This window comes from Ctenopharyngodon idella, chromosome 19 (assembly GCF_019924925.1).
Source record: "Ctenopharyngodon idella isolate HZGC_01 chromosome 19, HZGC01, whole genome shotgun sequence".
NCBI lineage: Eukaryota > Metazoa > Chordata > Actinopteri > Cypriniformes > Xenocyprididae > Ctenopharyngodon > Ctenopharyngodon idella.
In genome coordinates, this window is record NC_067238.1 from 9,659,661 (window position 1) to 9,675,000 (window position 15,340).

A 15,340-nucleotide genomic window follows, 5' to 3' on the forward strand; every position below is an offset into this window, starting at 1 on the left:
ATCACACACATTTATATTCCTAGTGAGTAATTACATCAAATTTGCTTGTATTTGAGCCCTGCCACAAAGCATAAAATCAACAGTGCCACAATACATTGTGATTTTGCTCCTGAGAGTTTTGTGTTGGTTGCCTAATGCAAGGAATATTCAGCATATGTGTTGCCACATGGAGTTCTGAGGGGAAAAAAAAAACATTTAGGCATGCTTGATGAACTTATGATGGTGAATTTTCCACTGAGGTAAAAGTTAGAAGACATGTGACAAATGTTTTCTTTAGCAGACAGTATGTCTTTGATTTGATAGCTCCTGTAACTTCCTACAGCTAGAGTCAGATAATCATTCTTACAGTTAGAGCACATATTATGTTGCACTTTGTAATAAAGTTACCAGCCAAGTGAAGAGTTTTATTTATTTACTCACTAAAGCCAATTTTTACTTGCATTTGGCACTTGGATGGTGTTAGTTTTGGACCCTTCTTTTAGTAATCCCATGGATGCAGGTTTGAAATCTGGACTGCATCATGTCCCATTGTTCTTCTTTCTCTCTCCTCAATAAATTTCTTTCATTTTTCACTTTCTGTCAGTGTAGAATGTAACTATAATATGGAGCTTAAAATTCAGCGTTTGCCATCACAGGAATAAATTACATTTTAAAATAGAAAACAGTTATTACTAATATTTCACAATATTACTATTTTTATTGTATTTTTAATCAAATAAATGCAGTCTTGGTGAACATAAGAGACTTCTTTTAAAAAAAAACAAAAACATTTGAATGGTAGTGTAATTAAACAAGTTAAAGTGATACTTCACCCAAAAATGAAAATTCTGTCATCATTTACTCACCCTCAAGTTGTTCCAAACCTGTATAAATTTCTCTGTTCTGCTAAACACAAAGGAAAATATTTTGGAGAAAGTTTGTAACCAGGCCGCTTTGGGGCACCATGGTAGGAAAAAAATACTATGAAAGTCAATGGTGCCCCAGAACTGTTCATATTCCCACATTCTTCAAAATATCTTCCTTTGTGTTGAACAGAACAAAGAAATTTAAACCTGACAGTGATTAAATGATGACAAAATCTTTATTTTTGGGAGAACTATCCCTTTAAAGGATTAGTTCACTTTCAAATAAAAATTACCCCAAGCTTTACTCACCCTCAAGCCATCCTAGGTGTATATGACTTTCTTCTTTCTGATGAACACAATTGGAGTTATATTAATAAATATCCTGACGCATCCGAGCTTTATAATGGCAGTGAACGGGATCAACGAGTATGAGCTGAAGAAAGTGTCCCCATCCACATCCACATTTAGTCACGCATTCAAAATACATGCATAAAACAATATACATAGACTTCTAAAGGCACTTTTATGTCTATTGGGTTCTTGCAAATATTGATACTTTTTTAAATTGTGCAATATATTTTAATCAATTAAACATTTGAATTTATTGACAGCCGTAGTCCCTACTAAAATATTGGAGTGATGTTTTGATTCTTTTCAAACCAGATCTTTGACAAGAAGTGCCTCTGATTCTTCTGATTGGATAGGAACAGCTGTGACCGTTGTAAAAAATGAGATCCAATGCAATCTATCGGTGTATATGTTTGTGTGTGTGCGTGTGCATGTGATTTAAAAGTACTTAATCAGATCAAACACAGAGTTTCCCTCCCCTCCATGGAAAGACAGCCACACCCCTCGCAGGCCTCCCTCATACATCCTGGCCGCCCGAGACAGTTTGAATTTATTCAATCAATGCGACTCATCTAATTGATATCTGAAACAGCGGCCGGTGATTTATCGTCAGAGAAATGTAAATGATATATCCCGGGCAGATGTCTTATATTTTCCGACCATTTATTTTGGGGAGTGAGTGAAAGGAAGGCAGCGTGTTTAATTAAAATTCATGAGGGAGGAATGTGCTGAGTTGCACTGGCCTGCGCTGGTCTCTTTGGGTTCAGTCCGGGGGGGGGGTGAGGGGGGGGTATGAATGATGGTGGACAGGAGAGAATGTTGACAAGGGCGAAGTCAGGAGCGTCCTGGTTTGATCACACACTCGCACACACACTCGCCCTCATTCACTCCCAGACTCATTTTAAATCAACACACACGTACGTTTAATATTGCATAAGGGAGGTGTTAAACTCACCCCGCCACGCTAAAGTGGCTTTATTTGGTTTTAAGGGTGTTCTGAAGATGCTTTCGCTAGATCTGGCCCAAACCTATAACGCAACCCCTCCTCTAGTTCCACTGAAATATGCTTAACCTAAATATTTATCCCAATTGACAGTTATCACACTGTTATGCGCAAACAAAACGGGCCACAGGACTGTTCAGACTCTGGCTGTGTGCAGCAAAAGAGAGATTAAAGGAATAGTTCACCCAAAAATGAAAATTCGGTCATTATTTACAAACCCTTATGTCATATTGTCTTCTGTGAAACACTATTGGAGAAGTTGCCCAAACTGCTTTTTTCCATACAAGGAAAGTAGATGGTGATTTATAATGTCAAAATCCAAAAATGAGTGAGGAGCAGGTCAAAAATTATTGCATTATTCACTGTTAATGTTATTATGTGGGGTTGGAATGAAATGAAGGTTACTGTTACATATATATATATATATATATATATATATATACACTACCATTAAAAAGTTTGGTATCTGTAAGATTTTTAAAACATTTTTGAAAGAAATCCCTCATGCTTACCAAGGTTGCATTTATTTAATTAAAAATACTGTAAAATATGTAATATTGTGAAATATTATTACAATTTAAAATAACTGTTTTCTCTTTTAATATTTTAAAATTCCTGAGATGGCAAAGCTGAATTTTCAGCATCATTACTTCCTTCAGAAATCATAATATGCTGATTTGGTGCCCAAGTAACATTTTTTATCGTTATTAATGTAAAAAAAACAAAAAACACTTGTGCTACTTAATATTTTTGTGGAAACAATGATGCAGTTTTTCAGGATTCTTTGATGAATAGAAAGTTCAAAAGAACAGCATTTGTTTGAATTTTTAGTGTCATTTTTGATCAGTTAATCCATACTGAATAAAATGAATTGTTACTAAACCATAGTGTATATTTATTTATTTAACTCTTTCTTTTTTTTCCAGAACCCCTTGTGGCAACACATTTTGGATATTACTTGTGTCGAAACACAAAAAATATCAGGAAGAAAATCACACACTGTAAAAAAAATACCTGTAAAAAAAAAACGGCAGCTGCGGTTGCCAGAAGTTTACCGTAAAAAATACGGTATCAACATTTAGGTTTTATGGGACAGCACTTAGTTTTCTATTTTACAGTTCAAAACGGTAAAATTTAAAGGTTTACACTGTAAAAAATGATTGTGATTTTAACGGTAAAAGACTGTAAAAATGCTACGTTGTAAAACAGTTCATTGGTTTACAGAAAGTTTCTGTACTATATATGGTGAATAACTGTAATAGATCTAACAGTACATTTAATTTAATTTTACAGTAAAATACCATTAAATTTACAGTTTTTTGGATGTGAAAAACAAGTCATTGTATAATTTACAGTGAAAAACCATAAATTCCCACAATTCCCTGCGTGACACTTCACATTTGATGTATTTTCAATGAAATAACTCTGTTTCTTCTCAGCTTTTGGAAAAGCTCCTTGTGATGAGCTTTGATTCATGGCAGTTAGTTGACATGCAGTTGCAAAGTTACTTACAATAGAATGTTTAAAGTAGACCATCGAAATAAAGTGTAACCCAAGTTTGATCTAATTACTTGCTAGGACTATAAAAGTGTGTGAAACAGGTTTATATTTGACTGTAATATTGCATTTTGTGCATGTTTGTTACCATTATTGAGCTGTATAGTCTGAAAAGTGACCAATTTAGAGAAGCAACTCTGTTGATTTGAATGTTGCTAAAATATATGAAACTCAAATAAGCATTAAACACACAGCACTGTATAAAATAATTTGTTTTAACTTATATCAAGCTGTTTCATTGATACTTTCCAATAAATTCATCATATTTCTTGATTTTTTATTTTATTTTTTATGCCAAGCTTTTTGCAATGCATTATGGGACTGCATTCCCTGCAACGTATACATGCGTTAGAATTTGGCTCATATTATGCATCATAACAGGCTCTTAACATCACAGGTGTATTCGGGCCAGGTCTGCTTACATGGCTTTCTGTCATTTAGGGTGGGTTACTGAACATAAATACACCTACGTCAGTCCCAAGGTCACGCGCACACTCTCACACACTCATTGTGTTAAAGGATTGCTGCCTGACGTGACCTTGGTGCCGGGTGAAAGCAAAACATCTCAGACAGTCTGATCTGCCACCCAGTGTATCTTTTTTTTTTCCACCTTTAGAGCAGGAAAGAGCCGTTTGTTTCCCATCAGCAGTCAGTCTCACTCTGTAACTCTAAGCAGCTGGCCAGTCTCGACTGCATTATTCATATAAAGAGAGAGAGAGAGAAAGAGAGAGAGACAGAGGGAGAGAGAGAACGCACACTCTTCACCAAAGTTACAAGATTTATGGCCCTCTGTTTAGGAAATAATTCAAAGTTCATACTCACATACATCATATTTTGAAACACATAGATTATGGGGTGGAACACATTTATCATATTGCAACACACCAGCACATGCACACACACGAACGCACGCAGATACACACTCACAAGTGCACATGTTCTCAATCTCTCTGTCTCTGTCTCTGTGATACACACACACATTCGCACGGTTTGCACTGGGGCCTAATTTCACAGGGATGCGTTTGGTCTGTATGAAAAAGCTTTGTATTAGCTTTGTCACTGAACCCATCAGACAGTAATGAGGCCATGCTTAAAACACACCCTCAGTTCCAGATAAGAGCAGGGAGAGACTTCGGCGAGCACGTCTGCTTTGCGCCGTTCCGATAATACCTCTCCGTCATTTGTCACTTGTACATTTCAGATTTCTAATCTCAGCCAAATTGATCCGTATCGTGCATTTTTATACAGGCTTTTGTGTATATTGATATTTGTGGATTGCTTCGTGTCAACAAAACAAATGTGTATAGTTTTTATTGTGCAATGCGTTTGATATACTTCAGGAAGGAGAATAGGGAATGTTGGCTGGTTTTGCATGCAGAGTCCGAGCCACGGGCTAGGTGGAGTTTAGTGTGCGCCGGAGCTAAATATGAAATAAAAGTGAGTTGTTTGCTGAGATGTTATTATATTAGATGTTAAGACTCTTTTTAAGACATTTTTTTTTTTTTGCATAGAAGTGTTTCGAAATGAAAAGCTGAATCTTGTCTGATTCATAAAAAATATAAGAAAGCAAAGCAAAAAACAAACAAGCAAGCAAAATACAAAATACAAAGTACATAAAAAACACAAAACAAAGCAAAACACAACAAAAGCAAAACAAACAAACAAACAAAAACATTAAAAGCAAAAACAAAGCAAAAAAACGAATTAAAGTAATTAAACAAAACAGACAAAAAACAGACCGTTATTATTGTTAGCTACAAGACTATTAAATCATGTTTAATTGAAAAAAAGCTGAAATTAATAAAATTAATATGTACAGTACAGTAAAAATATATTCTGAATAACAACTGAAAACAACTATTTGGACATTTGTTAAAAATATTTGAACAAAAATACAGTAAAAACAGAAATCATTTAAATATGCTGATTTGCTGCTTAAGTGACATTTCTCAATATTATCAATGTTGAAAACAGTTGTTTTGCTTGATACATTTTTTTCAAGATTGTTTGATAAAAGTTCGAGTGTTTGATGTGTTTAAAGAAAGTTCAAAGGAACACACAAAAAACAAAAAACAAAGCAAAACACAACACAACAAAAGCAAACAAACAAACAAACAACAAAGCCAAAAAAAAAAAACCTATTAAAGTAATTAAACAAAACAGACAAAAGGTATGTCAACCATTATTATTGTTAGCTAAAAGACTATTAAAACATGTTTAATTGAAATAAAGCTAAAATAAAATATAAATATTTGATGAAAAACTAAATGAAAATTAAAAATGTTGCCTTGGTAACTAACTGAAATAATTTTAAGTTAAAGCACTAAAGTTACTTACTGGAAATAAGTAAAAACTAAAATTGAAATAAAAATAAATGAAAAATAAATAGTAAACAAAACAAAAAACAACAACAAAAAAACTTACAAACGCACATAACAAAATTAGTAAAAAATTAAACTAAAATTAAAATGAAAGCTGAAAATATAAAAGCTAATTTAAAATATATTTAAAAAAAACTATAATAGTATATAAATAATACTAAAATAACACTGGGTCTGTCTGAAATACAAAATGGTTTGCTGATAAGCAAACATGAATACGCATCAGACCAATTTTAATGCAGCAATATTTATTTAATTATTTATTTGACAGAGTGATCAGATTTATTTGATGGAATTTACTTCAACTGTTTTTTTTATTAAATCACAATTATAACAAAGTATTAATTTGTTTGATTCAAGACAAATCCACTGAATACATGATTCTGGTGAGACGATTTAGTTTCATTCAGTTTAGTCATGGCTGTCCATATTCTATATAAACAGAAAAATCTTTTCATTAGGAACGCAGAATGACACGAATCACGTAGGGTGATAATTTTAGTATGCGCCGTGTTATTTGAAGCCTAACCCACATTTTGAGACACAGTTTTTCAAAGTCAGAATCATCCTTTTTAAAAAGGATGGTTGTCATTGTCTCTTAATGAAGCACAAGGACATTATTGACAACACTTGAAATGAGGTTACCAGTGGTGAGATGCAATATGGTGGCTTATAAAATTCTGTCCATTAGCCCACAGCAAATGAAAAAGAAATGGCGTGACCATCAGTCCAGGCCCTCCAGACTCGACACTTTCAAAGTCACTGAACAAAAAAAAGAACATGTCTTATTTTTTTTATTTCAGGGAAATATACATTTCGCTTTGTTTATGCTCCTCCTGGATAAACGTTTAATTATGAATCATTTCCAGTAACAAAAAAAAGAAGATATAAAGAAAATGCAGAGGCGTTAGACAGCTAAGGAATACAACTTATTTTCAAAAAAAAGACATTTAGCTGGGGGGTGGTAGGACATGCGGCTCTGAGGTCCCATTAATTACAAAATGCATTAATATTTTATTAGTCCCTTATCAGTAATTAATCAAGCACTTTGATGTAAAGTTCAGCTTACAAAAGCAAGAGGAAATGGTTCCTCAGATATTCGCCTGCTCTCAGAGATGCCTTATTATTTCACAAGAGACGGTTAATCCTCGCATGCCTTAAAAGCATTTTTCCCCTCTTAAGCTTTGGCATACTGCAAAAGAAATACGAAATACACGCAGTGGCTGTAAGGTGTCATGTACAATATGAGGGTGGGACGGGGGGTTGGGGGGGGGACTGCATTTGTAGACAATGAGCTCCCTCAGATCTGATTTGGCGAGGCGTCGAAGGACACCCAATCACAGTAAATATTATTCTTTGTGCTGTGCCTCTAATTAACATGCTTAATTGCAGCTGTCAAAAGGCTCTTCAGATTGTTAAGGACGTGCGAGCTGGAGAGGGTGTGTGTGTGTGTGTGTGTGTGTGTTTGGAGGGGTGGTACTGGCCTGCAGCATGACTGAAGCGGTTGTTTCGCTATTGAAAGCTCACATAGATCACACAAGATCTAGTAGGGGTTTACAATGAAACAGATTATCAGCAGACTCTCATTACAGGACTTTCTTTTTTGTATAGACTCTTCAGACATAGGCATAAAGCAATAATTCAAACATTCTATATATAGTGTATATATATATATATATATATATATATATATATAAAATATACACACTGTAAAAAAAAATCCCCGTAAAATTTATGGTAAAATAACGGCAGCTGTGGTTGCCAGAACTTTACCGTAAAAATACAGTAGCAACGTTTTAGGTTTTATGGGACAGCACTTAGTTTACTGTCTATTTTACAGTTCAAACCTGTATTTAAAGGTTTATATTGTAATAATTATGGTTCATAACTGTTTATTTTACACACTGTAAAAAAAATTCTGTTAAATTTACAGTAAAAAAACATATTTCATTAACTGATATAATGTTAATTTACCAACCTATTGAAGTACTAATATTTGTTTTGTACCTTTATAATACACTGACAACCACCAATCACAGTGGTGAATGAGAATCACATGATGAATCAAAGCTTTTCCAAAAGCTGAGAAGGACTAATATAGAAGGTGCTCAGTGTCATTCACACAAACACTAAACACCATCATTGTAACACTCATGAAATTTTAAAAATGCAATAAACATTAATTTAACAACATTAGATGTAACATAAAACCCTAAAGTACATAACTGATTAGAAAAAAACTAAGAAAAACTTAGAAGAAACAGTTATTTCAACAAAAATACATCAAATGTGAAGTGCCACGCAGGAAATTGTGGGAATGTCAATTTATGTTTTTTTACTGTAAATTATACAATGACTTGTTATTTTTCACTTCCAAAAACTGTAAATTTAATGGTATTTTACCATAAAATTACATTAAATATACCGTTAGATACAGTTATTCACCATGTATAGTACGGAAACTTTCTGTAAACCAATTAACTGTTTTTACAGTCTTTTACTGTTAAAAACACAGGCATTTTTTACAGTGTGTGTGTGTGTGTACATATATATATATATATATATATATATATATCCTGTTTAAATTATTGCAGTAACAACTGAAAACAATTTAGACATTTGTTAAAAATACTTGAATAAAAATACAGTAAAAACAGAAATCATTCGAATATGCCAATTTGCTGTTCAAGTAACATTTCTCATTATTATCAATGTTGAATTTATCAAGGTGTTCTGCTTGATAAATTTTTTCAAGATTGTTTGATAAATAGAAAGTTCAAAGGAACAGCATTTATTTGAAAACAGAAATATTCTGTAACATAAATGTTTTGCTGTACCTTTTGATCAATTTAATACTTACATGCTGAAGTATTAATTTCTTTCAAATTAAAAGTCTACTTAAAGTTGTGTACAATATTGAATGTTTTATAAATTAGATTTGTCCTATAAATGCTTATATATATAAGCATTAATCACAGTACACTGTATAAAATGTTTTGTCAAGTAACCTAAAAAATTAGCTTCTAAGCAAGTTTTATTCAAATGAAAATGATTATTTAAAGTTACTTAATATTGACATTAAATGCTGGAGATTAAAGGGACTGTTCACCAAAAAAAGAAAATTCTGTCATCATTTACTCACCCTCAAGTTGTTCCAAACCTATATGAATTTCTTTCTGCTGAACACAAAAGAAGATATTTTGAAGAATGTCGGTAACCAAGCAGTTAATAAGCCCCTTTGACTTCCATAGTATGAAAAAAAAAATACTGTGGAAGTCAATGGGGCCCATAAACTGTTTGGTTACCGGCATTCTTAAATGTCTACTTTTGTGTTCAGCAGAAAAAAGAAATTCATACAGGTTTAGAACAACTTGACGGTGAGTAAACGATAACAGGATTTTCATTTTTGGGCGAACTATTTCTTTAATGCAAAACCATGGCTCTTACTCCTTTCTAAAATCTAAACGTGTCAGAGAAACCCATAGAGATGACGTCAGTAGCTGCGTGGCTTGAGCAGGAATTTTTATGTTGAAATATGTGAAAAACATTGTTCCAAAAATCTTCAGGGTGATCCGAGGACAGCAGCGTGATGATGTGAAATCTGTGCGAGATAAATTCCCACGGACCCCTCGCGCTACCAAAAATGGAAATTATTTAATCACCCACAAAATCTGATATGTAGGTGAGGCTGAACTGAGGACAGAGCATAATTAAAAAATCTGAATTTATTCCCTAGGAAACCCACACACACACACACTCATTGAGGTTGTAGCGTGACTGGAAGGTCAGTGTGCTCTTTAATGGATAGCATTGATCCTAATGCCTCTGTTTCTGATTGGCCGAAGCTGAACTTTCTCTCCCTGCAGCACCTCCCCCTCCGGCCCACTGATGGATTGACCCACCTGTAGGCCCTCAGGCGGAGCTCCACCAGGAGGCTCATGTCCACAGTGCGGCTGTATTGCAGCACTATAGCACATGTGGCAGGTTGTGTGTCTCTCTCTCTCTCTCTCTCTCTCTCTCTCTCTCTCTCTCTCTCTCTCACACACACACATAGCCACAAACTCAGAGCAGAAGAGAGACCATCCCATTACTCCATTGGAGGCCCTGAGAGCTTGATGAGGTCTCTCTATATCTCTGCTGTCCCTGTCTCTGACACTGAGGGCCAGGACACAAGGGGAAAACAGCACTGCAGGTGCTTTTCTCTTTCCCAGTCACCAGAGAAGTACATTAGGACAGACAGTACACAAAAATAAATTAGGTACTTTGGGGTTGTTTATACTGTAAGACCAAAAAAACAGTAGCAAACAATATACAGAGAGGCCATAACACAGAGAAGTTATGGTAACACTTTAGAATACTGATCCTTCATTAATGAATAACTACACAGGAACAAATGAGTAATGGATTATTAACACTCTAGTAACTACTATTAACTAACAAGAAACTCTGATTAATGAATTAGTAAGTAATAGTGCTCAGTTGAAGGTGGTAGTTCACTATTAGCTAATCAGTAACTACTATTTTTTTTTCATACCTCCCAGAAAACCACTAAGAACTACTATAGACAGGTTCATAATTAATGTGAATAATGCATAATGTATAATTAATTCTAAAGTGAAGGTCATGGTAACGCACTAGTAATGACTGAAGTATTACCAAATCCTTCAGTAGGAATTACTAATTATTTGGATCAGTATTCTAAAGTGAAAAACATGATAACTCTCTAGTAACTACTGAAGTCATTGTAAACTTTTGAGGTTTTTGTAAAGTATTGGATAGTAATAACTCAAGAGTTACTACATAATTCTAAAAAGGAACTACTACTTATTTGGATCAGTATTCTAAAGTGAAGATCATGGTAACCCACTAGTAATTACTTAAGTGTTACCAAATACATCAGAAGAAATTACTGTACAAAAATTTACAAAAACCTCAAAAGTTTACAATGACTTCAGTAGTTACTAGAGAGTTAACATGTTTTTCACTTTAGAATACTGATCCAAATAATTAGTAAATCCTTCTGAAGGATTTGGTAATACTTCAGTCATTACTAGTGGGTTACCATGATGTTCTCTTTAGAATTAATTATACATTATGCATCATTCATGTTAATTATGAACCTGTATATAGTAGTTCTTAGTAGTTAGATATTCATTAATGAAGGATCAGTATTCTAAAGTGTTACCAAAGTTATCACAAAGGATATATCCAAGGGCTAAATTTGCCACGGTTTAAATTCTTGTGACGATGCAGCACTGACCCATCAACTGTCCTGAGCATTGTTTGACCTAGCGTTCTTGCGCTTGAAAGGACAAATTCACACACACACACACACACACACACACACACACACACACAAACACTCGAGGATAGTATCCTAGTAAACATAGTCGGCTTGAGTGAACATAAACAGTAGAGAAAGATGTGTACCAGTATCTGTGTATTGGATCCATGGATTAGGTCTTAAAGTGACAGCAGCCTAATATTTCTTCAATAAAAAAAATCACTCAACTTTTGTAACTTTAAATAAGCAATAAGGTACGTCAGCTGTGACTTATTCACGATACAGCACTAGCCTCAAGTACCTTATTGCTTTTATAAAACGATTACCACACAATATAAATATTAAAGCCAAAAATATGTATCAATGCAACTTTTCTTTTTTTTTTTTTTTCATGAAGTAAACTTTCACTAAAAGCCTTCCTTCCGCCGGAAAAAATAGTCCCTGACCGTGAACAGCAACAGATGTTACATTATTAGCCGTTAGATGGCGGCAAAGACTGTCTTTATGAGTGTGTCAGTCAGTAACGAAGACTTTTACATTGAAAAGACTGAATTGTTGTGAATACGGAACAAGACGCAACTAACAAATGCTTTGACTAGCGCTGTCAGTCACGGGAAAACCCCTTAACTGTTAAAAGGACAAGATATCTCAGCAGACATTTAAACAGATTTTTTATTATGAACATAGGACTGACCTGAAGGAAAATGCTAAATCTGAATGCAGGTAATAAACTCGCTCAATCAATCTCTTTCTCACAATACTCTTCTACACAATACAGTAAGCTTCAATGAACATTATCAATTGAGAACATACAGTTTACGTTGCTAAGAGTGGTTGCTAAGGGTGTTGTACAGTGATACACAGAACCGTTGGGTGAAGCGGTCATAGCCGTGTTTTATTGTGAATAAAACACTGCTATAGACCAATCAGAATCAGGGACAGGAAATAACCGTTTTATAATAAGGATTAATCTGTGTTTATTTCATACAGTGAAGACTATCCAGTGTTATTTTACATTTGATTTTTTTTATTCAATGTCTCTAAACTGAAACCTACTGTTACTTGTCTTTAATGATGTTTTAAATTTATATTAGTTAGGCTAGTAGTTTTAGCTGTGGTATCGAAATTGGAATAGAGAATTGTGAATTTTCACTGGTATCTAAAATTTTGGTGTCATAAATGCCTGTTTTTGCAAAAACAGTTTCATGGCTGGTAAAAAAATATTTATGGCTGGTAAATTTTCTTAAGTCACTGGCCACGGGCAGATGTGGCAAAAAGTTAGTTTTAGGTCCTTGATATATTTATAAAATTTACTATAAGATTTAAGTAAAGACAACATGTTTTTAAATGTTATGTATGTTATATAATTTATAAATTATAATGTCTGTTGGCATCATTTTACATTTTTGTTGTTTCATGAATTGTTTTACTGTTTTCAATTGCTGAAAAGTTTTTCTTGGACTGTTTTATGGCTGGTTTCATTGTGACACCATATATTCAGAAAATAAACCTTAAAATATTTACAATTTTTTTTATATTTAATTTGTTTTACACATTAATTTTAAATACTTTGGTATAAATAAAAACTTATTTAAACGTACTGTTGTGTAGGCTATTTTAGAAGAATTTTATAGAAAATAAGTACATGCATATATGGTTAGAGACAAAACATGATTAAAAAACCTGAAACCAGAAATACATTGGATTTGATGTCTCAGGCAATTCATTTTATTATATAAATAATTAAATAAAATGTATAGCAATCAGTAAACACATATGGTATTTGTAAATAAAATCATTTTATTTCAGCCAGACAGAGAAAATAAAGTGCCAGAATAGCGGAGTAATCAGGATCACACGCTGTAAAAACTCATTTTTTTCAAAGCTGTAAATAAAACAAACAATCTTGGAATACGTTTTACAAGAAAAAACTATTTTGGTCTTATTTGTGAATTTTACTAGCAATTTCTGTGTGAAAATAGTTTGACCATAGTTTGACCATCACTTACCGCTACAAAATTTTTTCATTACTCTCTTTTAGAAATCTGATTAACTAATTAACCCAAAAACTAAGAATTAATAAATGCATACATACTAACAAGTAGACCCCCCACCCCCCAAAAAAATCTTCTGTCAGCATCTCTATGTTTATGTTGTTTGTAGATATTTTTACATTTTCTGTGTGTGAGTGCTCATTATGTGGTAATTGCAGTGTAACTCACGGATTTGTTCTATAAAACAGACATTTTGGGATAATTAGCTAAAAAAAGCAGTCGAAGTGCATATGGCTCTCCTGCTTTGGCTTAGTTCTGTTCACATATGGCACTCTCTGCTGAAGCTTTTAGCTGTTTGCCAGCGTTCACTGTGTAGGGGGGGCCGCACAGACGCACAAAAACACCCTACACAAACCTACACACACACACACACAACCTCACTTCGGTCATTGAGCAGCCAAGCATGAGCCACACCTGACTCACACACACAAACAAACACACACTCATGGCTGTGGTGTTGACTCCCACACCTTTGGCTTTCATTCCTTTAAAATAAAGTCATTGATGTCCTTTCATAAATGTTGCGTTTTTTTCTGTTAGCAGAGGAAGAAGACTTTCTGTTTTGATAGATGACATAAGACAAAAAGAAACCTGCTTTATTTGGTATCGGTGAACTTAGTACGGCTCATAATTGCGCTGTGAAAATTTAGAATAGTGAGAAATCAAAACTGAGCTCACCAGCCCACTAACACATCGCCCTGGCAAATATGCTCCTGCTCCATAATTTGAGTAGGTGGCGTTACAGAGAATTTTCGGCAGCTCCTGTGGCTCACACATTGCCGTTTTAACGGTAAACACACATGCAGATTACACCGTCATTGTACCGATTACAACATTTGCTGTTCGCGTCAAGACAACAGTGATTAAAATATCTGTTTCCCGACCCCCTCGATCATCTTTATGAATACTGCGTGTTGTGTGCAAGCTCAGGAACACATGCTGAGACATAGTGTTGTCCACACAAACACGTCTGCGCCCACATAGTCACACAATATATCGTCTTTATCAATGCCGTGGCGTTCAACGAGGCCTTGCTGTGCTGCTTGTTCGAGAACGATCATTTCTGCATCACAGCTTCAATTAACCTTGTCCTGCCTAAAAAGCTGAGCAGCATCAAAATTAGCACATCTTAACTCATTTACACACTTAGTTTTGTTGCGGTCCTCACATGTCATTTTAACCCTCATGGTCTGTTTGGGATAGATGTTTTGAAGAATATACTGGTTGTGTTTTCATGCACTTATAAGGAATTAGGACTAGAGATTTTATGCTTCAAGAAGGATGCAAAAGCACCACTTTAAGGGCCCAATTGTCACTATTAACTAGTTGCTTATTAACATGCATATTACTAGGATATTGGCTGTTTATTAGTACTTATAAAGCACATATTAATGCCTTATTCTGCATGACCATATTCTACATCCCTTAATCCTACCCAATACCTAAACTTAACAACTACCTTACTAACTATTAATAAACAGTAATTAGGAGTTTACTGGGGCAAAAGTCATAGTTAATCTGTAGTTAATAGTGAGAATTGACCCTAATCTAAAGTGTGACCAAATTTACGCCCACATCATTTTATTTTGCTTTTGTCATATGCAAAATTAAAGCTCCAACTTGAATTTAATCTAATAGAAAGCAGTAAATAATACAGTGTCTTTCATATCACATTTGGTGTGGACATTTCTCTTCAGGGTCTAACCTGTTTCTCTTTTCACACATAATCAACAGATAGAAGCCCTGCTGGCCTGACGGTCATATGAGGACCTCTGCGTGACCCCTGACCTCAGTTTGAACCAAGACCCTCGAGTTCATCCACATCTGCGGCTGTAGAGAAGGTCACAAGAGAGTTCATGGCAACCTGC

General features: G+C 34.4%; 1 long non-coding RNA gene across 1 annotated transcript in view; it reads left to right on the plus strand.

Annotated features, from left to right (window-relative positions):
* The window catches only part of LOC127501652 (uncharacterized), a 62,213-nt gene that overhangs the window by 37,178 nt on the left and 9,695 nt on the right, over nucleotides 1-15,340 (plus strand). The window contains exon 3 of the long non-coding RNA XR_007926670.1: nucleotides 15,207-15,340. This exon is cut by the window's right edge and continues 29 nt beyond it. This is a non-coding gene — a long non-coding RNA (uncharacterized LOC127501652). The remainder of the gene's footprint in view (nucleotides 1-15,206) is intronic.